The following is an 18,855-nucleotide window of genomic DNA, read 5'->3' on the forward strand; positions in this document are numbered from 1 at the left end:
TAAGGGGCAACTTTTTCACGCAGAGGGTGGCATGTGTATGGAATGAGCTGCCAGAGAATGTGGTGGAAGCTGGTACAATTGCAACATTTAAGAGGCATTTGGATGGGTATATGAATAGGAAGGGTTTGGAGGGATATGGGCCGGGTGTTGGCAGGTGGGACTAGATTGGGTTGGGATATCTGGTCGGCATGGACGGGTTGGACCAAAGGGTCTGTTTCCATGCTGTACATCTCTATGACTCTATGACTTGGGGCTGCTCCCCATCTCCCTCAAGATCCCAAAAACACAATCGGAGATATCACAAACCCTGACACCTAGGAGGTCTGATTGGCCTACTTGAGGTTTTGGTTACTTAATTAAACCTCACCACTCATCCAATGGAGTCCTTGTTAAAACCTCTCTGATGGCTAGGAATGTCAGAATTTTTAATTGTCGCTTTCAGCAAAATTCTAATCAACAAAATAAGATTTGGACAATTTTAACAAAGATTTTTATCCATTGTCTAACAGACTTCATTCCTGATCTAAAATCCCTTCTTTGAGCAACAGATATGATCCTATAGAAGGTATTTTTGAGTATTATAGGACACAGACTTTGTGCAGTAGTCATGAGGGATTAAGTAGCAGCCAGCCATTTATTTGAAAAAATAATTGAAATTATGACCTCAGCATTTACTGTGATGACATGTTCATGTTGGAGAGGTGGTGAGGTGGAATGGGGTTCTTATTGGTACATGGAAGAGTTTGGACTCTGCACCTGGGGTGTTTTCTTTTCTTTAAACAAGATTTTAGCTTGAGAACTTGCCTGATTTGGGAGGCACATCACCCTGTTGTGCAGAGAATGTTGTCACAGAGGCTACACCCTGGGAGTTTTATTGCTGGGATAGAGATTGTGAAGTGGTAGGGTGAGGGCTGGTGGGAGGGTTGGTATATAGTGTCTTGAAGGGATGGGGGTAATTTGGAGTGGGGACAGTTTGTAGACTGATCAGGTTCAGTGACAAAGGTTTAAAGTTTGGCTTGGTGACTGTGGACAGGATACCACAGACAGGATAACTAGAGAGGTTGGAAGCAAGCATTCTGTGCCTCTGGCCAATCAGTGGTGCTGGAGGGCATTTATCACGTCTGCACAATGCTGTCCAGTTATTGAACTTTCTGAGGTCTCGTAATCCCAGGTGGCCAGGGGACAGGAGATAAAATCTGTAAGACACAGCCACACAAAATATTTAAATGACCAACACCTCTCTGGGAAAGGGTTGCTTGTCCACCAACAACTATCCTGCTAGAAATGGAAGGGTTGAGTATTCATTTTATTACATCCCTTCCATTCTTGGCATTTACAACTTTCCTCATTGTCTGAGCACAGTCTGTCAAATAGAATTACTTTAGTTAAGAGCTTAGTTGTTTTCTATCAGCCTTGAAAAGACCAAGGTAGGTTAACCTTCTGTTGGTCTGATTTCTTTCCATGCCTATGTAATCTCTTACAATCTAACATTCATAGTAAGACAGCTTTATGTAGTTCCTTTTTATAAATTTGCACCTTAGCAGCTACCCTTGAGGATTTTAATAATCAAACGAGAAACAATTAAAATGAATAAAATTCTGACTTTTTCAGGGGATAAAAATCAACACTCCAGCTAATTGTAATCTCCCCTCAATTAAAGGGAGTTTGCTTCTTCTCCTCACCCCACTCCAACTATTCACAGAATATGGGCACCACTAGCAATGCCCATCCAATTGCCATTGAGCTACACTTTTTTATGCCTGAGCTCTACTCTGAAATGTATCATTTGACTGCAGTAAGGTCAACACTGTCTGCCAGCATTTCGAAGTTAGTACGCACTGTACACTAAACTGCAGCTTCTAGATCCTCTGATTTTGTATTTAAGTATTTTATACAGATCAGAACTTGACATGGGGAGAAAAACGAAGGCAGATTTAAAGCAAACAATTACATGCATTCTCAATTTATGCATGCAAATAGAGGTCAGCGCTCAAAATTTGAATGTTACTTTTTGCACATATTAACTGGTAATTGGAGCCTTAAATGTCATTCTGAAGCGACCCAACTGAAATACCTCAATCAAGCGCTTTCATGTAGACACTGGATGATGCCAATTATTGGGACTGAATTGTGCCAATTATTTCAGTGGACCAGGCCATTCTTCAGTCAATTTCATTTAAGATTCCATAACCATCAATTCATCAAACTTTCATCTCCATAGATCTGAATTCTGGCTAGAGATGAAATAATCATGTTTAACTCCCTGTCTCCACATTATAAGTCTTTATGATCTCAAACTCAGGTAATCAAGCCTGCAGATATTCCAGAAGAAGCCAGGAAATATTACATCAAAGTGTGAATCACACACATTACCCCAATGCAGGGTTTCATAACAGGCAGGCACCTTATGTACATCACCCCAATGACAGGAATGAAACTAAAACTTAAAACATAAATTGGACATAGGATTGTGGGAATGTTGTGTAGATTTTATTTTTCATAATTTTGAAATACATACTATACATCAACATACAGGATAGTCTGTTTAAAATGAGCTTTGTATCTTTTTGGTGTTAATCTCAGATCAACGTCTACTCAGTAAATTTAATATAAAAAGCATAATGTGCCTGTAAACATTTAACATTTTTCAAGAAACTGCATTACAAACAAATTCCATCTGTTCTCATTGGAACCTGGTGAAAGCCTGCCTACAGTGCATAGTGTAAAACACACTAGGACAGTTGAAAGATTATCCCCTTTTATTCAAGTCTACAAAAAATTGACTTGTAAGTTACTGACTTACATTGATGATACAGTATTTCATCTTCTAAAAGTCTGATTTTGTTTAGCTGTGCTGTTTTTCTTTTCAAACACTGCTTTAGTTCAAGGATCCATGCCATAGTTTAATTATACATTAGACTGAAACACGCTAGGATTTACATTATAATCAAATGCAGACAATCACTCTAGGTCAATTCCTCCAACCTCCTTTTTTTTAATATGGCAATATAAAGACAATTCATTACATAAGGCAACATCCCAGTCACGTAGAAATATTGAACAGAGAAAGTAGAATACACAGCATTTGTACTTCATGTTGCAGTTCTGCCAGATAAAGATCATCAGACACACTTTCTCTTGTCCTTCCTCCACCTCTCCTATATGTGTTTCTAACCAAGTAATTAGTTTCCAACTGTGCTATCACAATGGACAATTTAGATTTTATCTAACAAGCTTGCATAAATAACAATCAGCCTTCTGAATGCCTTTTTAAATAAAACTGTTTGGACAACATGCTTTCATTTTCTCCACTTTGCACAGTTAACGAACGCTAAGTACATTTCATCTGGAAGGTGAAGTGGGCAAAAGAATAGAGGCAGAGGTTGTATACAGCAGCATAATTTCACTACTAGATTGTGACAATTATTAATTAAAATATGAAAACAACAGAACAAAAAGAAATTACAAGCTGCAAAAAAAATTAAAACTTCCAATTAAGGTAAAAGCTAATAGTAAAACTATTATTATTAATACTGAGAGCAAGATTATCTAAGAGGAATGTGGACCCAAAAAGACGATGTATCTGGTACTCAATTAGACACTGAGGTAATGGGAGATTTATCAAACAAATTTATCATAATCAACTTTATAATACAGGAAGAGATATAAAATACAAGTGATAGCTGAAGAATAAATCAAAAGGGAGAATCTTATTGGATCCAATACAACTAATTTAAAAAAAAAAGGTAATGGAGACATTAATGGGAATTAGGAAAGATAAATCTCTAGGATTTGATGGTTTCTACCCAAGTGTTAAAATAATTGGTGAGAGAATTCAGAAGCGTTAGTCATAATCTTTCAAATTTCTTATTTCACTGATTGTTGGTTATATTGTGAATTCACTAACTTCAATCCATTATTTAAGTGGGAGACAGAAACCAGGTAAATTCTAGTCTGTCAGTTTGATGTCAGTTTTAGGGATGTTACTGAGATCTGTCACCAGGAACACAGTAACTAAGCAATTAAACAAAAATGAGCTGATCAAAAGGTTAAAATGGTTTTATTAAGCATAGGTTATATCTGACTAATTCAGTAGAAGTTATGAAAATGTCACTAATAAGGGGGATCTAGTGATATTATCCATGGCCCTCAATAAGTCTTTTTGATAAGACTCCACAAACCAAATAGCAAAATGTGAGTAGACAGAATTTTAAGTAGATTTTTAATCTGAGCTTAAAATTGTTTTGAAGATAGAAAACTAGGAGTAAAATAAAGGTTAGATACTCAATGGGAATGCCACAAAGTGATGATATTTACACAGTCAATCTCTCAATAACAATAAGTTTAGAGTCTGGAATTTGTTCTGGAACTTCACACTTTCTCAATAAATATTAATGACTTGGGTGAAGGAATAGAGTGGCATAACAAGTTTGTTGATAAAAATGTCAAGTTAGAAGGGACGGTGGAGTCATGCAGATTGGAGTAGGAAGTTGAAAAGAGATTGTGTCTAATTAATTACATAGTTAAAAATATGGCCAATGGCGGATAAGTCTGGAATCATTCACTTTGGGCCGAAGAAACAAATTCTTATGTTTCAAATTCAACTATTATCAAGTACTCAAATCATTAAAAGTTAATAGATAGAAACAAAATTCAATCAAAAGGACTGAAAAAGTTGCCCTTATCTCAAAGGAGTTGAAGTATAAAGCAGAAGAATACATTTCAGCTGTATACAGCCTTGGTCAGACCCCACCTGAAACACTGGATTCACTGTTTGGGCATTCCATTCCACCCGAATAATTGAATGGCCCTACAGGTGTTGCAACACGAATTCCCCAGAATGACATCAAAAAGTTTATAGAGTCAAATTATGATTGTGTAAACTCAGCTTGTATTTCTGAAAGCAGAGATGCCAGGACCAAGAGAGACTGAAATCCTACCACAACACAAATTGAAGGATGTGGAGTTGAGGTGCAGATTAACCATGATCTAACTGAACAGAGGAAAAGGTTCAAGGGTCTGAATCATCTACTACTCTTTCTATCTTCCAGGTGATTCAATGTTTTAAAAAAGAACTATGAATCAGAATGGAAAGTTTAAAATAACTGATATCTTTTTAAAATCACACTCAGGGCAATGGACACAAGTCATGCTAAAACAGAGCAGGACTGAACAGAGATTATTCCTTGACATCATTGTCTTGTACGCTCAGTGGACATATGGCAAAATCACCTAGAGGAAATGACATCTGAAAGGTAATAAAAATGTGTCAACATGAGTATAAATACTGACATGGATACTGCCCTACAGATCGACCATTAGAACATCACTACTCATAAACTAACAGATGAGATGTCAAAGAATTCTTCTGCAACACCAATAAGCAAGTCATTATGGGGAAAATGAATCAGTATTGTAAGTTTTTTTTGGGTAATTATTTCAGCAATAGTACATTTTAATTATTCAAGTGGAGATTCTCCTTTCCCAATTTAGCTATTCTTTCTTCTCATGCCATGCTCCAATCACAGAAGTCAGCTGTGCCCAGGTTTCTTGACTAAAGCAGCTGCTTAACTGAGGGAGACCATGTGGCCTGCAGTGGCTCACCTGCCAAACGTCACTTCCTGTCTGAGGGGAAATGATCAATTCCTGCTCCAATGAAAATAACTGAGGTCAGTCACATGAGAAAAAGCAGGTGCTAAGCAACATCCTGCCAAACAGCACTTGGTGACTACCCTGTCTGATAGCAATTTTAGTCAAACAAAATTTTAAAAAGAACAGGCAAAAGTGTGATATCATGCAGTTTTGGGATAATTTCCTTTTTGGCCCAAAGAATTAATCATTACACTAAAATCCCCAAATTCTTAATTAGGGTTTTGGCTTTGGTTTTCCATAACAAAACGTTAACATTAAAATGTTCTCAGATGCAGATAAAGCATGAGTATTTTAAACATTTTCTTTTCATTCCCATTTTAAAAAATGCATTAAGTTTTAAGTGAGAATATTGATGATACTGTAGATCTGCTTTTATAATTATGATTTTTACTGATTTGGGTTGTCTATTACAGATCCAGTAGGTGGTATCTATGTTTGACACAAGCAGTCAAATACTGCAAACAGCTGCAACTAGGTTCACACTGGATTGTGCCACAAACCACAGTTGTATTGCTGAGAAGAGAAAACAGTTAAATGTTTGCCACAGGTCAGCTGTTCAACTACAGAGTAGAAAGTGGACACTGTTTTATGAAGAAAAGGATTTGAGAGAGTCAATTTAACTTAAATTTAGATGCTTAGCTCCATTTTTATCTTCATACACACCTGGAAGGGAAAGTCCTTTTTCTTTGAAATAACTAACTTGATATGAAAGATTTGAGGTGAAAATAGAGTGGGGACAAACCACATTAAAAGCACTGTTAATTTCCTCATTCATCAAAGCTACCAAGAAACAGGCTGGAAAATAGTCAGCTCAATGAGAGCACCAAAAATGGTTTCAACTCAAGGCACTAGGACAGGGTAAATTAGAATAAGTACAAATTACAGCAGAGGCATTCAAAATTAAATAAGCTTAACCTTTGATTTTTTTTTTTACAACGTTCACCTTGAAAAATAGGACAGATCACCTAGGTGAGAATCTGTATCAGAATAAAGCAGTGCAAGAGCATCCAAGAAACTAAAAAAAAGTACACAGAAAACAAAAAGTGCATTGCTTTAAGTCATTATGAATGTGCTGTATATCGTGCAACACCTTTAAAACAAAGTTTGTTTAAAAAAAAGTAAATTCTTGCTTCACTGACACTCTGTACCTGAAGTTTGAAATCCATCACAGATTACAAGGACCTCACCATTGTGACCTCTTTTGATCAGTCATTTAAAGAAACAGAGCACACAGTGAAACCATTACGAGAGTAGAAGGGAAATGTAAAGGTGATGCTAGAATAAAACGCGTAATAAAAACAGCAGCAACACAATCCTGCTACGTATTTCAGTTTCTGTATACATGGGAAAAGCCCCTAACCCACCACATTGAAACATTAATTTCACAATGACTGTACACAGTTCCAAGAAGTGCTAGGCCTACTCACATTGCTGGGAAAAGCACAATTTTCCTGCAGTAATATATCTTACACTCAAATTCGATACCCGTCATGCAGTAACTTGTAGTACCCAAAACTGCTAACAGCATGGTTTCAAATATATTTTGTTGACCACTAGTGCAATTTGTCTTGATTCTGAAATCTGCTCACAAACACCATTTGTACTATAAATGCTGGTGTGCGTGGTCCTCATTTTCCTTCTAATGACTCATTTTCCAGTCATATCCTCCCATTCCTTGTAAAATGGCATCTCCGGTCTCTTTCTTTTCTGTCTGTTCATCAACTATAAAACACTAGTTTTTGTTTTGGGGAACGAAAATTACTATTGAATTTACCAGTAAATGCTATGGCAGGGAATTAACTACCTGATACCCAGACTGCTTGTGCCTAGCAAACTCAGGGTTTCTCCCAATGTTTGCAGGGATCTGTGTACTAGCTCTGCTTGTGAGCCCTGGATGATCAGATAGAGCAGAGCATGTCAATCCTAGCTTACATTACTTCTACCAACTTGCAGTCACTGTAAACACATTACTGAACGGCAGCAACAGTCCATAGCTCTCGGGCTAACATTGCAAAGCCCTTTATGCTATAAACTGACCTTCCATTGTAAATGCAGTCCCTAAAGAAAGTGGAAAACTACCCACATCTGGGTCACGTGCAGGTCATTGCATTTCCTGAGACTTACTAAAAGCCTACGTCACCAAAGTAGTAAAAAAAACTTTACATCATGCTGTAACTTTTCATTTGTGAAGAGATTTCTGTGAAAATAAAATTAGAAAAGGGAAATCTTAACTCCATTTCTGTTTATCTAGCACAAATTAATGTAAATGCTCATTCAATAGTTTATTGAACATCGTGATGGTACACCATATCAAAACACCTTGACAAACAAAAGGGAGTATCTTCCTCCAGCTGTCATAAATACACCAGCCTGAATATTCAGGCTACATAACAAGCTGAAGTAAAATTGATACCTTTAACAGCAGGACAGATTCACTAGTCTCTAGAGGAAACTGCAGCCATAAAAAATCCACTAGGGCCTTGAGAGAAGGGCAAAAAAGAGATTTGAACCATCTCTTTAGGATGCCTGTGTCATTTTGTAGCACAGAGCTGAGGAGCTCAAGAAGACAGGATTCCAGGTTTAAACGTTAGTGCAGAGAGCGCTTCTGGCTGAAAATTGTCGACAAGGAACAGATCCTTTCATTAGAGGATTTTAATTTTTGGCAACATCTGTCACAAAGTGGGATGGAAAAAAGCCAGGAGAGTGCTCGTGTCTGTACACACATCAGCAAGAACACGCTGGCTACACTGGACACTGTGTAAACACATCATGGACACAACTACAAGCCCACGGACACTCAATGCTTTACATTCTGGCATTTTCAGAACTTGGTCAACACATGTGAAATTCCACTCTCCTTTGCTTTTATAACCTGTAGTGGTTGCCACCTTGAAGTCACATCCCAGAGACAAGTCTTTTGCACAGCACTCTCAAATCCAAAAAGCAATCATGCTCTGCTTGGTAAGTCCTTTTCTTCCCCTTTATTTCTGTACAGTCTTTTCAAAAAGAATCAGTCATTCCGTTATTCTGGGGCTGATGTGATCAATCTACCAGCTGGTGATCTACTCATGGCTTCCTTCTTATCCAAATTTCATCTGGTTCTTTTTGTTTCTCTTGTTCAGAACTGGTTGCTGGAATTTCAGTTCAAGTGTATCAGATTCTTAACCTCCATGTAAGGGTTTATCCAAAGTGAGCAGAGTGCCCTGCAAGAAAGAAACAAAGTCAGTGTCTGCAACTTACTACTCAAGTTGTGATCCACACAAGTCGAATAAACATATCTTGCTCAGAGACATATTACTTTTTGTTTTCTATAAAGTAGCTAATTTCCTTTATCAAGTTATAATTTACCTGTCTTTGCTTAAATTAAAAGTGAGAATATTAGAACAGGGTGCTGAAGGCACAATGATACACAAGATCGTCACACCTTTCATCAATACACTGGCACAGATGTTCCTCCAATTTCTAAAATAATGACATAGATAGTAAATGTTGCCATTTCGTTTCCTAATCCCAATGTAGATAGTGTACTCTTCATTTTGATGCTTCTGGTGGATAACACTCCAGTGGAAATTAGACAAATCAAAGGGTTGAATCTAATGACCAAAGGCAAAAAGCTTTGTGATGAAATGTTGTTGCTCAGTCACCAATTCCTTCACTGAGCTGTCACCAGACATTAATTAAATAGACTAAAAATTTATCTTGTTGTCTCCAACATTTACAGAATTAGCAAAATATCTGTACATCATGATGGTGCAGGTCAGCTGAAGTTTGATCACATAGGATTCAGGGAGAACTTGCCAATTGGATACATAATTGTCTTAATAGCAGGAGACAGAGGAGTAATGGAGTGTTATTTTTCAGACTGGAGGCGTGTGACCAGCCAGGGATTGGTACTGGGTCCACTTATGTTTGTCATTTATATAAATGATTTAAATGAGAATATTGAAGGCATAGTTAGTAGATTTGCAGATGATATCAAAACTGGTGGTATACTGGACTGTGAAGAATTTGTCTAAGTTACAAAGTGATCTTGATCAATTGCGTCAAGGGGCTGAGGAGTGGCAGATGGAGTTTAATTTGGATAAATGGGAGGTATTGCATTTGGATAAAAACAAACAAGGGCAGAACTTATACAATTCAAACTAGGGCCTTGGTTAGTGTTGTAGAACAGGGAGACATAGATATTCAGGTACATAATTCTTTGAAGTTTACATCACATTTAGATAAGCTCCAAGAAGGCATTTAGCACACCTGCCTTCATTGCTCAGAGCTTGGAGTATTGGAATTGGAATGCCATGTTGAGGTTGTACAGGATATTGGAGAGTTCTATTCTGGAGTACGGTGTCCAGTTCTGATTGCCCTGTTATAGGAGAGATATTGTTAAGCTGGACAGGGTTCAGAAAAGATTTACCAGGCTGTTGCTGGGAATGGAGGGTTTGAGTTATAAGGAGAGGTTAAATAGGCTGGGATTTTTTACTGGAATGTAGGTGGGTGAGGGGTGATCTAATAGAGATTCATAAAATCATGAGGGGTATAGGGGGTAAGGTGAATGGCAGGTGGGAGATTTCAAGACAAGAGGGCATATTTTTTAAGGTGAGAGGAGAAAGGTTTTAAAAATGGGTGATTTTATTTATACAGAGAGTGGTTCATGTATGGATTGAACTTTCAGAGGAAGTGGTGGATGCAGGTACAGTTACAACATTTAAAAGATATTTTGATAAATACATGAATAGAAAAGGTTTGGTGGAATATGGGCCAAGCACAGACAGGTAGGACTCGTTTAGTTTGAGATTATGGTCAGTGTGGAATGGTTGGACTTTTAGAGTCATAGAGATGTACAGCATGGAAACAGACCCTTCGGTCCATCCTGTCCATGCCGACCAGATATCCCAACCCAATCTAGTCCCACCTGCCAGCACCCGACCCATATCCCTCCAAACCCCTCCTATTCATATACTCATCCAAATGCCTTTTAAATGTTGCAATTGTACAAGCCTCCACCACTTCATCTGGCAGCTCATTCCATACACGTACCACCCTCTGTGTGAAAAAGTTGCCCCTTAGGTCTCTTTTATATCTTTCCCCTCTCACCCTAAACCTATGCCCTCTAGTTCTGGACTCCCTGACCCCAGGGAAAAGACTTTGTCTATTTATCCTATCCATGCCCCTCATAATTTTGTAAACCTCTATAAGGACACCCCTCAGCCTCTGACGCTCCAGGGAAAACAGCCCAGCCTGTTTAGCCTCTCCCTGTAGCTCAAATCCTCCAAACTTGGCAACAACCTTGTAAATCTTTTCTGAACCCTTTCAAGTTTCACAACATCTTTCCGATAGGAAGGAGACCAGAATTGTGCGCAGTATTCCAACAGTGGCCTAACCAATGTCCTGTACAGCCGCAACATGGCCTCCCAACTCCTGTACTCAATACTCTGACCAGAAATACTCTGAAAGAAACATATCATTTAAAACCTGTAACTTGGAAAAAAACAAGTTCTCCAAAACAAGTTCTAAAAAGTCCTTTCAAACTGTAAATCACAGCAGACACTCAGTTAAACTAGGCTAATTCAAAGATCACTGAACTGTGTTACCTCAGCAATCATAAAGGGAGGCATCTAGAATTTAATTAACCCAGGTATTTCTTTAAAAATGACAATCAAAACTTCTGTGAAAACAGAGAAAAGAATTTCAATGTAAGTAACACTTTGCCTGGTGGAACAATGACTCGTTTGCAACTAACACAACAGCCATTATGTGAGATTGTGATAATGACAGGTTGTGAAAGCAATTTTGTGCAGAAGGCTTAGGAAGGGTTCTTGGCCAAAGGGAGCACATGGGGGGAGACCTTTAGAAATCAACTGCTGTTATGGCAGAAGAATCTGGGTAAGCTCCAAGCATAGAGTCATAGAGATGTACAGCATGGAAATAGACCCTTCGGTCCAACCTGTCCATGCCGACCAGATATCCAAACCCAATCTAGTCCCACCTGCCAGCACCCGGCCCATATCCCTCCAAACTCTTCCTATTCATAAACCCATTCAAATGCCTCTTAAATGTCGCAATTGTACCAGCCTCCACCACATCCTCTGGCAACTCATTCCATACACGTACCATCCTCTGCATGAAAAAGTTGCTCCTTAGGTCTCTTTTATATCTTTCCCCTCTCACCCTAAACCTATGCCCTTTAGTTCTGGACTCCCTGACCCCAGGGAAAAGACTTTGCCTATTTATCCTATCCATGCCCCTCATAATTTTGTAAACCTCTATAAGGTCACCCCTCAGCCTCTGACACTCCAGGGAAATCAGCCCAGCCTGTTCAGCCTCTCCCTGTAGCTCAGATCCTCCAACCCTGGCAACATCCTTGTAAATCTTTTCTGAATCCTTTCAAGTTTCACAACATCTTTCTGATGGGAAGGAGATCAGCAGAACAACTGAGGAATGAGAAAATGTCTTTCTTTCCCAAATCTTGCTTAGTCCATCTACACAGTCAACTAACTATTTGACTTCAGAAGCTATCATACCTTCTGCAACTTCTACTTTTAACGGCTTTACTTTGGAAGGCCTAAAATGATTTTCGAGACTGACATTGTTTTTATTTTTACAAGTACATTTATCCTGTGACAAAACTGCTCCTTTAACATCATTATGCAGACCTTGGCTTCTTTTTTTCCCCAGACAGGTCATAAATGTCACAGACTCCGAAAAGTCTGGAGCTTGAAAGTGTTAGGGCTAATTTGATAATAACAAACAGATACTGCATCAGACAGAAGGCTTTCAAGGTTTTAAAAACACTTGTACAATAAAAGTGGAGTGGCCAGTTCTCCCAGCTCAGCTTTTCTCTGATTTGGTATTTTGTTTTTGAAGCAGTAGTGTGGAAGAGCTGCTGGACCTCTCTCTCTCTGACTTCTAGTCTGTAAGAACTTGTGTTTGATTTTACCTTTTGTGCCAAGGGGTATTTATGGAAATTGTTGCAAGTATTTGGAACAGCATCATTAGGTTGGGATGATCTATAGGGCTTTTGGATAGTTAAATTATTTGGTATTCTGTTTCTGTTGCTTGCGTTTCATTCAGTAATGTTGTAAATAAATTGTTTTGTTTAAAACTAAGTGGTTTAACCAGCTGATTCTTTCCTGGAATATCCAGTTAACAACTGCTTAAAACAACACACAAAGTTAGGTTCTGGGCTACCTTCTTGAAATGTTTTGAGGGATCTGGCCTGGTCCATAACAACCCTTACCTACTTTTAACCTTTGCATGTATATTTTTAGCTACTACCCTGACCATGTTTACTTGTACAACAACAACAGTAGTTCTGCAATTTAGGACTAAAGTTTGTTGCTGATCATTTTTAAATTGAAACATTTGTGAACTCCAAGGGGCTATATATAACCATAAACAAACTGTTAGTTCACAGACCATTCTGAGAACAACCTTGTGAGGTTGTGGTACTGGAATTACAGCTACCTTGAAAAAATAACTTTTTAAAATCATCACTAGTAATACTGGTACCAGCACAGCCTTTGAACTCTGTTGCAGAACTGTTTATTTCCAAAACAAAATGTAAGGTGGGCAAAGATAAATACTTACAAAATTATTATAATTGGAATGGCAAAGTAGGAAAAAGATTCTGTCATAGAATCATAGAGATGTATAGCACAGAAACAGACCCTTCGATTCGACTCGTCCATGCTGACCAGATTTCCTAAATTAATCTAGTCCCATTGGCCAGCAGTTGGCCAAAATTCCTCCAACCCCTTCCTATTCATATCCCCAACCAGATGCTTTTTAAATGTTGCAATTGTACCAGCTTCCACCACTTCCTCTGGCAGCTCATTCCATACACGAATTATCCTCAGCGTGAGAAAGTTTCCCCTTAGGTCCATTTTACATCTTTCCTTCTCATCTTAAACCTATGCCCTCTAGTTCTGGACTCCCCCAACGCAGGGAAAAGACCTTGTCTATTTAGCCCATCAATGCCCCTCAAGATTTTATAAATCTCTGTAAGGTCACCCCTCAGCCTCTAATGCTCCAGGGAAAACAGCTCCAGCCCATTCAGCCTGTCCCTATCGCTCAAACCCTCCAACCCTGACAAGATCCTTGTAAATGTTTTCTAAACCCTTTCAAGTTTCACAACATCCTTCAAAAAGGAGGAAGACCGGAATTTCACACAAAATTCAAAAAGTGGCCTAACCAATGAAGTGTACAGTCGCAACCTGCGCCTGAGACCTGGGTTCAATTCCCGCCTCAGGCGACTCTCTGTGTGGAGTTTGCACATTCTCCCCATGTCTGCGTGGGTCCCCTCCGGGTGCTCCGGTTTCCTCCCACAATCCAAAAATGTGCAGGTTAGGTGAATTGGCCATGCTAAATTGCCCGTAGTGTTAGGTGAAGGGGTAAATGTAGGTGAATGGGTCTGGGTGGGTAATGCTTCGGCGGGTCGGTGTGGATTTGTTGGGCCGAAGGGCCTGTTTCCACACTGTAATTAATCTAATCTAAAAAAACCTGACCTCCCAACCCCCATACTCAATTCTCTGGCCAATAAAGGCAAGCATACCAAACGTCTTCTTCACTCTCCCTGTGACTTCACTTTCACGGAACTATGAACCTGTACTCCAAGGTCTCTTGTATCCATGGATTGCAAGTAATTCCTCACAAGATAACATTTCATATGATTTGACTGCAAATATTCTTGGGATGCAATTTAAAGTATCCTGTTTTCAACTTCTGAAATTATTTTGTTGGAAAGTAGTTAGCTCTTTACATCTTCTATCGTAATCTTTTCGCCATTCCTTTAAAATTAAAGAGGTAAATATTATTAAATAGACTAAAGTTCTTCTTTGATCTTCATCAAACATCGAATGCCCTTTGAAAACCAGATCATTGAATCATAGAATGGTGATGGCACAAGTTGAATTTATTTGGGCCACTGATCAGCTCGTACCACTCCCATGCCCTTTACCTGTAGGCCTGTAACTTTGCTCTCCTCAGATATTTATTCAATTCCTTTTTTGAAAGATAATTGCATCTGTCTCCATCACATACTCTGATGGCACATTTCAGATGCTTACCTTGCTCAGTTAGTTGTTACAGATCTTTGTATGTTTGGATTTTGCATGGGTAATCAAGAAAAATACTTATTAGTTACACTGAGTTGAGACAAGGGAAACTGAAGTAATAAATTACCTCATAGCCACAGTATCGGCTCCACTGAACCAGGTTTTACTGTGATCTGTATTTGAAGGCCATCAGTTCTTTATTACATTCACAATTAGATTTTCAGCTGGGCTTTTTGAACAGCAGGTTCTTTAAAATAACGTAGTCTGAGATGTTAGCTTAGTTTCCTTCTTTAGGTACTGTTAGAAATATTCTGCACTTTGCTTTTTAATGCAAGTGAGTAAAATTTGATAACGTGCTTGACTAATTGCAAATTAAATATGGTAATTAATAACTACTTACCAATTACTTGACAGAAAATATTTATTTAGCAAAAAATAGCACGAGTGCTGCAATGTTTCTTATTGTTGAATGGTTTCAGCAAGTACACAGGGAAAACATATTCAGCATCTTATTATTGTACACACTACCCTTAGAATAATGTCTCTTTACAGACAGCATTACAGGTACTGAACAGAAAATGAAGGGAACAATGTGATGAGAAGACAAATTAGAGAAAGGAAAACCAAGAAGGTTTCTGTAAAAGAAATGCTGATGAAAACTTTCAGACAGAATTGCAGTGAGCAGGGATATTGTGGCAGAAAGGTAGGCCTGATGTAGGAACAGATCAAGCGGGAAGCAACAGATAACTGAGACCCAGGGAAAGGAAAGTATGGCTGAGCATTAACTTTAGCAGATAGTACGATTTGTAGAGGAGTTGTGAACGGGAATAGGAGCTTATATATGAAAACAAGTTAAAAGCTGTAAGGGTTCACAACAATATCTTGTTAAAAGATTTGTTACTATATAGGAAAGTACCGAATGAGGCTCAGTAATTTCCTTTAGTCAACTTTCCCAAAGTTATCAGCATTCAAGTAATCAGAAATGCATACAAGGAATGCTGTATGTTTCTTTATAAGTGAGAGTTCATCCTTTTAAACTATGATTTTTAGTCTTTTTTCAGTACAATGATAGCAGAATAGGTCACTGATCTACCCACTGTGTGGACAAGGCTGAGAGCGAATATTCCAATATTTGTGCATCCCTTACTTGCAAGGCTTAGTGCCACCTGAAGATGGCAGTATTTAAATTCAAAATTGAGTTATGTGGAAGAGGTTATATTGAAACCGTGAGAGAGCCTGCACTTTAAGCAGCACATTCAACCTGCTGGGTTTTAGCATAGGATAGTTGAATATTTTTTTGCAACAAGCTAAGAATGGAAATAACAATGGTGGAGAGTCCTTTCAAGATGGCTAAAGAAGACAAAGGAGAAATAAATAGAAATATAAAGACAAGTAAAAAAGTTTGACTTAAGATATTCTTAAATGTGTTAAGTAGTGGAGTTCTGTAATCACTCATGGTTTTAATCATTCAATATTAGTTTCCTATTTGCATCTGGATGGATCTCTTTGTGAATTGCAAAGTGTCACAGGATCATAGATTTGCAGATGACAACCATTCAGCCCATTGTGTACGCACTGGCTCTTTGCATTTTAAACTTGGTGCAAGTTTCTTGCCTTTTCCCTGTAAAATTGTTAATTGTTTCTTTTTAAATAATTATCTAATGCCTTCTTGAATGCCTCAACTGAACCTGTCTCCACCACACTTCCAGCAGTGTATTCCCTGCACTATTAGCTGCGTGAAAAAGTTCTCTTGAATGTTGCATTGGCTTTTTTTTTGCAAAACACTTTTAAGCCCATGCGCCCTGTGGTTCACAATCCTCTTATGAACGAGAATCGTTTTTCCCGATCTACTCTGTCTAACCACCTACTGATTGTGGAAACCTCTATTGAATCTTCATTTAGTCTTCTCCTTTCCAATCAAAACAGTCCCAACTTCTACAATCTATCCTTATTACCGAAGTTTCTCATTCCTGGAAACATTCTTGTAAGCTCCTTCTGTACTCTATCCAATGTGTTCACATTCTTCCTAAAGTGTGGCACCTTGAACCATACAATACTCCAGCTAAAGCCTAACCAGTGTCCTATACAAGTTGACATTTTCTCCCTGGTCTTGTACTCTATGCCCTTATTAAAGGGCGTTTGGAACATTATATGGTTTATTAATTGTTTCTTTACCTGTCCTGCACCTTTAATTACTTATGCAAATATACACCAGGGTCACCCTATTCCAGCACACTCTTTGGAATAGTACCTTTTACTTTGTACTGTCTCTCCATGTTTTTGTATCAAATTCTACCACCGCATACTTCTCTGTATTGAACTTCAACTGCCACCTGACCACACACTCCTCCAATGTCCTTTTGAAGTGGACAGGATTTATACCAAGAATAGACGGTTGGTAAATATATTCTAAATTGTTCAAATTGTAGCTAATTCATGAGTGTTCATAAGTTACAAGACAGAAAATATTATTTTGTAATACGTTCACCAATGTTCCCTCTAAGCTGTGTAATTAACGGGTTCCTACACAGATTGCACACAGGTTGGTCTTTTGCAGTCACTGTGCACACAGCAATATAACAACTATTTAAAGGCTCACACATCTGAATGAATTGGTCACACACACTTTTGCCCTCATTATTCCATACAGTTCATACTGACATTAGTATAATCTGCAAGGAATTAACAATTCCAAGTAATTTTTAAAAAAAGCAGCCAGTAAATGTTAACATCACTGAATGCTGTACATATCCCATGAAGTTTCAGATGTCACAGCAAATATTAACATTTGATGCTTCACTATGGTTTGTTTTATCAGTGTTAAACTGATGTACGTGTAAACTGATATTCATGAGACATAACTCATTTCTCTGACATGCAAGGTGGAAATTGATATTTAAGGCATGATTATTCATCAAATGAGCGCAAAGTAAAAAACCACTTTGGGGGAATTCAAGATGGCTGCGACCCAGTAGGTCTGCCTTGCTGAGCTCTGCATCAGAACTCAGACAAAGTGGGGCACTCACCCTCACTTTATTACCTAATTTTTTTTTATTAGAAGAATACAGCGCAGTACAGGCCCTTTGGCCCTCGATGTTGCGCCGATCCAAGCCCACCTAACCTATACTAACCCACTATCCTCCATATACCTATCCAATGCCCGCTTAAATGCCCATAAAGAGGGAGAGTCCACCACTGCTGCTGGCAGGGCATTCCATGAACTTACGACTCGCTGAGTGAAGAACCTACCCCTAACTTCAGTCCTATATCTACCCCCCCTTAATTTAAAGCTATGCACCCTTGTAATACCCGACTCCATACGCGGGAAAAGGTTCACACTGTCAACCCTATCTAACCCCCTAATCATCTTGTACACCTCAATCAAGTCACCCCTAAACCTTCTTTTCTCTAATGAAAACAGCCCCAAGTGTCTCAATCTTTCCTCATACGATCTTCCTACCATACCAGGCAACATCCTGGTAAACCTCCTCTGCACCCGTTCCAGTGCCTCCACATCCTTCCTATAGTATGGCGACCAAAACTGCACACAATATTCCAGATGCGGCCGCACCAGAGTCTTATACAACTGCAACATGACCACAGTACTCCGGAACTCAATTCCTCTACCAATAAAAGCCAGTACGCCATATGCCTTCCTCACCGCACTATTTACCTGGAGACTCCAACTCCTCTTGTTGCAGCACAATGACAGGGGTTTCAGTAAGAAATGGCTCCCAGCAACAGCAGACCAACAGAGATGGGGTACGGGCATTCAAACGTTCACAAGCATATCATCTCCTCTGTACTAGCTTCGCAATGTTTTACGTAATATATGTTAGCATCTACTTGACTGGAAGCACAGCAAATTGCAGTGCTCATGGAACTGCCACACAGGAAGAGACGGCATTGATCACGGGGTTACACACCATTCGTTCCGAAAGCGCCATTCCTCACACCTGATGTCAATATCTGTGAAGAACATTTTCAGTGATTCAGAGAAATACTCAGTTTTCCATCTGGCATGTAGCATGTAACGTTAAGAATGATGTCATAACTCTTTATTTGCTGTTGTGTAATATGCTGTTGTGTAAATAAACACGTTGTCAAACTTCCCAGATTCTGTTGTTCCAAATCTGGTTTCACACAGAATCAC

General features: G+C 38.8%; 1 protein-coding gene across 1 annotated transcript in view; it reads right to left on the reverse strand.

Annotated features, from left to right (window-relative positions):
- Positions 1–4,527: 4,527 nt before the first annotated feature.
- Positions 4,528–18,855, reverse strand: part of znrf1 (zinc and ring finger 1) — a 274,216-nt gene continuing 259,888 nt past the window's right edge. The window contains exon 5 of the mRNA XM_043707184.1: positions 4,528–8,855. The gene's annotated coding sequence lies outside the window, so the exon portion shown is untranslated. The remainder of the gene's footprint in view (positions 8,856–18,855) is intronic.

Source organism: Chiloscyllium plagiosum, chromosome 17 (genome assembly GCF_004010195.1).
Source record: "Chiloscyllium plagiosum isolate BGI_BamShark_2017 chromosome 17, ASM401019v2, whole genome shotgun sequence".
NCBI classification, from domain to species: Eukaryota; Metazoa; Chordata; class Chondrichthyes; order Orectolobiformes; family Hemiscylliidae; genus Chiloscyllium; species Chiloscyllium plagiosum.